We start from the raw sequence: 5,860 nt of genomic DNA on the forward strand, positions 1-5,860 counted from the left end.
TTGTTTCTTAGGCACTCTGTGTTGTCAATGTAGGCTACTTGCGCTAGAGCTAGGGGATAGACACCTCGGTGAAACCTTGAGATGACATCCTCCACTATTGACTCTCTTTGTTCGGTTTTTGGAAGCAAAACGACCTCTTAGATGTGGAAAGCGGTTTGACTTTTTGTGATGCATCTTATATGTTGATTCGTGCTTAAATGTTGGATGTGTCAAAAATTTCTGCAAGCCCCAACTTGCCTTGCAAGGGAACACATACCTCATTGTGTTTCGTTGTGAGTTGAAGGGACGAATAAGGCTTGTTAATTGTCTTTCATCGGATATTATTAGCTTAAATTAGGTAGAAAGGTGAATAAGAGTAAAAAGATTTGCTCACTTACTCGGGGACGAGTAAGACTTAAGTGTGGGGAATTTTGATATACATTTATTTGGTCGTAATTCTCCCTTCTTTTCTATGCATTTTATCGATTTTGAGACAGTTTTTATGCCTATTACTTGCATTTTCCCTATTTTCCGCTCTATGATTTTGTGTCTCATGTCGTAAGATTTGAGACAGAAATGAAGAAATGGGAGCAAGTTAGGAAGTTTTGAAGATGAATAGGAAAGAAGAGGAGAAGAAGCTGAGAAGAGCCTCCCAGTCGGCCGACCGGCAGCCGGTCTACCAGCCGGGTGGGTCACCGACAACCGACCCACTGGTCGTCCATACTTGACGACTTAAAAATTAAAGAACATAAGCAGAGGATTCCCAGCTGGCCTACCGGCTGGGAACACTTGATAACCACATATTTGAAGCCAAACTTACAGGGAACTCTCAGCCGGGTGCAGCACCGGCGGCCGGTCGGCCGGCTCAGGCACCCTGACTGTTATTTCCTTCCTTTGTAATTTGGACCTAAAATTGTTGTAAATTAAAAATACCTCCTCCCTAATTTAATTTAGACACATTACCCTAGATCTGAAAACTCTCTAAATTTATGCAACCTTCCTTAATCCAAGTTTTAATCTTTTCATAATTAAGCCTTAATTACTTACTTATTTAGCCTAGATCTATTTAGTTTCAATAGTTTATATGTGGATACTTGGTTTGTAATTGAAGATTGTTTAAGAACATCTTCCACTTATCAATCAAAGGTGTTTGTAGAAATGTGTGAATGAAAGTTCATGTCTTTCTCCAATTTATGTTTGGTATCTTGATGAATGAAAGTTTACATAGAAGCTTGATAGTATGTTTACAATGAATTTGGATGCTTTGTGAGAACTTTGTGTCCTTCTTTAGAAGAGTCTAATAAATTAGTTCTTCAAGGCCAATAATTACCTATTACCCATTAATACCCATACTTAGCTTGTAACACCCCAACTATCCGGCCAAGATAACTGGAGCGTTACCATCTTGGTTTTCCGAGGTAGTGTTTTAAAACTTCAATCAAAGAACATTTTATTAATGTAATGTTTAGTGAATTACATAAAACGTAAACAAATGAATAAAAGTACAACTCATGACATCTATACTCTTCTAGCCAACTAGACTCGTCTCGTGACTCATCAAGCTCGTCCCATCTCACGCGTGCTATCCAAACAACCTGTACTTAACCTGCTCCCTATATGACCAAAGGATATCATATGGATCGACACAGGCTATCCCAAAAGAGATAGATGACAATTACACAGACACACAAACGTCAGTTTCAATAAATAAAGTGTGACACAACTCAAAGTGTGTGAGTATGCAACATGACAATGATATGAATGAGACACTATCAAACAACCACCACACCGGTACCGGGACACGCCCAGATGTACCCACAACCACCACGATATCGGGACACGCCCACATACCGAAAACCACACTAGTACCGGGACATGCCCAGACATACCAACAACCACAAATAGGTACTGGGACACGCCCAGACGTACCGGGTCCGGAAGCCAACCGGATCCCCTGCCAAACGTCGTGTCTCAACCACACGAGTCCCTCAGTAACTCAAGCCATTAATGTGCACATCCCTCTTGGAGTGGGAAGCTCCAAGAGGCAATTTAAGCGTAAGACGGTCTCCCAACCGCCTTACGTCTCCATAATAACCAAGTAACACCACCAATGATCTCCAACACAACACAACAATGACCATACATGGGAAATAAATACAACACAACACCAATTATATAACTCATCGAACTCAATCCCAACATATCATGGATAAAACTTTCTCAAATACCAACATAATATCCAATCGACTCATACTCGAAATGATGATGAAAGACACACAAATATGCACATAAAAATATTGAAACCGAGTAGGATAAACCTACCTTTTAGCATACTCCATAAGCTAATCCAAGACAACAAGAATCCATCTCATAAAACCGTCTCATCCTACAATAATCACATAATAACTATCATAATATATCCTTATCTATTATACAATACAAAACCCCTCATTATTACCCTCTAGTTACCCATAAACACATACTAATTGCTAATTAATCAACCCAATTGAAAACCCCCAAAAGTTAGGGTTCATAAGACTAGAAAAGGGTAGATCTTAACTTACAAATCAAGAGGAAGGAAGGAGGAAGATGAGCAATCCACTAAACCAAGCATGGATTCCATAAGAATGTGAATATGGAAGTTTTAGAGAGAATGGAGAGGATTTGGAGTGAGAAGGAAGAAGATAGAAATGAATTGGATGAGGATTCACGATTTCTTTTTTACGGGTACTGTTCAGTGCCACACGATCAAGTGACGGGTTCACTCGATCGAATGTCACTCACTCGGTCGAGTGCTCGTCCACTCGGTCAGGTGCCACCCACTCGATCGAGTGACACTCCACTCGGTCGAGTACAACGCAGTTCTCAGCAATGACCAGTTTTCGTAAAACAGTCATATCTCACTCGTTTCTTGGTTATTTTGGGCGTGTGACCTACCATTGGAATCGTAAGAGAACAAGCTATTACTTCCAATTATAATCACATCAATATCATGACCAGGTCTCAAGTTATGATAGTTTTAAGACGACCCTTCTATAGGCGGACATTATAACAACTCCACGTCACTAAGTCTAGTATAGGTTATACTCGGTCCACTTTATAGTTATACCTCACTCCCGAGTCACCTCTAGTCTAGTCTAAGGTTCCCTCACGCATCCCAAGATTCCTTTCCGGGTCCCACAATATCTGGGTATTACAATCATCCCCCCTTAAAATGAACTTCGTCCCCGAAGTTCGCCTCACTCTCTCTTTTCACAATTATTCCTCAATCTTCTCTCAAGTCTCATTACCGGTTCTCATGTACTCTCTCGCCCTTTTACTCTATCATAAATTCCTTCAAGATTCTTATTGTCATTATCACTCTTATTAACCACACATGTCTATCGTACTTATCCCAAGGTTCTTTTCTCAATTCTCATTACTTTCTCACATTCCGTACTTTCTCTTTCCTTAACTTCCAAATTATTACATTCACTCCCCCTAAAAGAGAACTTCGTCCCAAAGTTCAACTGTCAAACCTCAAAGTGTGCTCTCGTACGTCCATTACTAAATTTCCACAAATGACTATGTTCCGGGATCAACACTCTCTCTTACTCATTACAATTCCGTAATCAAACCTCAAGTAGTTATAATTCCATTGATATAATCCCCCATCTACAAGCCTCCCAAAGGTCAAGTGTCAGGTCAAACCCACTGTTCTAATCTATAATCCTATAAGCAACTCCCATCTCATGTTGGTCATAAGCATACGTATCTATCACGGGGTATAACTCGATTATTATGTCTCTATATCGCGTCAATTCTCGTACTTCCACATGTATGCACATCAATCACGAATATACGGACTACAAGAAACAATCAATTAATGCAAATTTTCTCGTTATGTGACTCAAAATGCTCAACACTCCCATTTTCGGACATCATGCCACGCATATACCGCGTCAAATCCACCACGTGATCACACACGTGTTTCCATATCCGTTCTCATCCATCATCACCCTTTCCGCTTATACGGAAGACCACAATCACTATCATGCAATGACCACTATGTGACACATAACTTGCATTTTCATCTTACTTTTACATAATAAAATAAAATCACCTCAATTGACGCAAAATCAAACAAGATTATCATATCGTTCTTGTCATCCAATTACATATGTCAACTAATAAATTTCAATTATATCTCACTCAAAAGCCACATTATATGGTCAAACGTAAACAATTCACAAGAGTATCACCTATGTAAGGTCAACATGTTCATCCAAACACAACTCAACTAACATAACCCCGAGATAAGGGTATACACCCAATATTTGGTCTAATACGGACAAAACAATGGTCAAGGCACACCACTCGGTCGATTGTAGGAGGCCACTTGGCCGAGTAGGCGACCACTTGGTCGAGTGCATGGTGTACTCGATCGGGTGTCACCTGGAGCAGAATGTTTTCATTCTCAAACTCGCTTCCAAGCTTTCTTATTTCATCACACCAATGCTAATAGACTAACTCTTGGCCCTAAGGCCATCATTCTAGCTCCTCAATTCGACACTACAACAAGATCACAATGTACACCGTGGGCGCTTCACTCGACGATTGGGAGACAACTTTACAAACAACATCTACACTATCATCGATAGGCCAAAATCTCACCAACTACTCTCACTTGTCATGCATGCATACTTAAATTAAACGGTTATCCTATATAACATCAATGATCAACTAGATTAACAACACAATTTACCGCTCCCCGAAAACCGACTTTCAAAGGACAACCATTAATTACCATATCACACGTGTACTCTAACTTTCAAGTAGTCTCGTCATTCACTTCTTACTACGGCTTTTACTAGACATATTGTACCCTCAAATCGCATTGATCACCTTAAATTCCATCTAATAACCTCTTATATTCTTATTTCATAAATTCTTCTTACCATCTTTCAATTCTCGTCAATTCTTGAATTCAATTTACATATTCCCACAACTATGAACAACCCAAATCATCACTTTAGTCTACCCTTGGGTATCTCAATTGCTTTCTCATTATTCCACCATTCAAATCTCATTTAATTATCACCCAAATTTCCAAGCCACATACAATGATAATATCTCTTAACATGCAACCCAAACCTCACTTACTATCCATAAGTTCAGTCAATTGACAAACGTTCGACCTAGATCACACGTCACTCATTATCCACAAATTACCTCACACAATCTTCTTACTCAATTCAAGACTCCTTACGCAAGCTAAGTCACCTTCTTGTATTACCAATTTCCGACATAAATCACATACAAAATCATACCCAACTTCTCCTTTTAATCTACTAAACACACTTATAACTTTGGATCACCAAAATAATACCTCCTTAATCACAAAACAACACTACTTAGCATGAAAGATTGCTTCTTCAAAAGTCAATAGTCATGTTATGTTCTCATATCTCTAAATTTATACTCTATATTGGTAACATATGCTTATAAACACCCACTTCCATTCACTATTCCTTTACTCACAATACTTTCATCACTATTTAACCAATTCCAATTTAATCTCTAGCACATCATACATGTAACTCTCTACTTGGCTCAAATCCTCATCCATTGAGCAACTTACCATAACCCATGTCTCCCGCTCCTATTGCACATTATTAGTACCCCTTTTTTCCTCATAAACTCATCGACTCACTCCCATTAAACATCCTTTCCAACACAACCATATATGTCTACACGACTTTAATCAAGACCATACAACCCAGAAGGTAAACAAGGCATTGACACATATATATATAAGCAAACATCACACTATTAACGAAGATTGCAACACTACAAGACAAGGAAACCATGTTTTAAATATGAAGATTTAAAATTTAATCAT

Source organism: Silene latifolia, chromosome X (genome assembly GCF_048544455.1).
Source record: "Silene latifolia isolate original U9 population chromosome X, ASM4854445v1, whole genome shotgun sequence".
NCBI lineage: Eukaryota > Viridiplantae > Streptophyta > Magnoliopsida > Caryophyllales > Caryophyllaceae > Silene > Silene latifolia.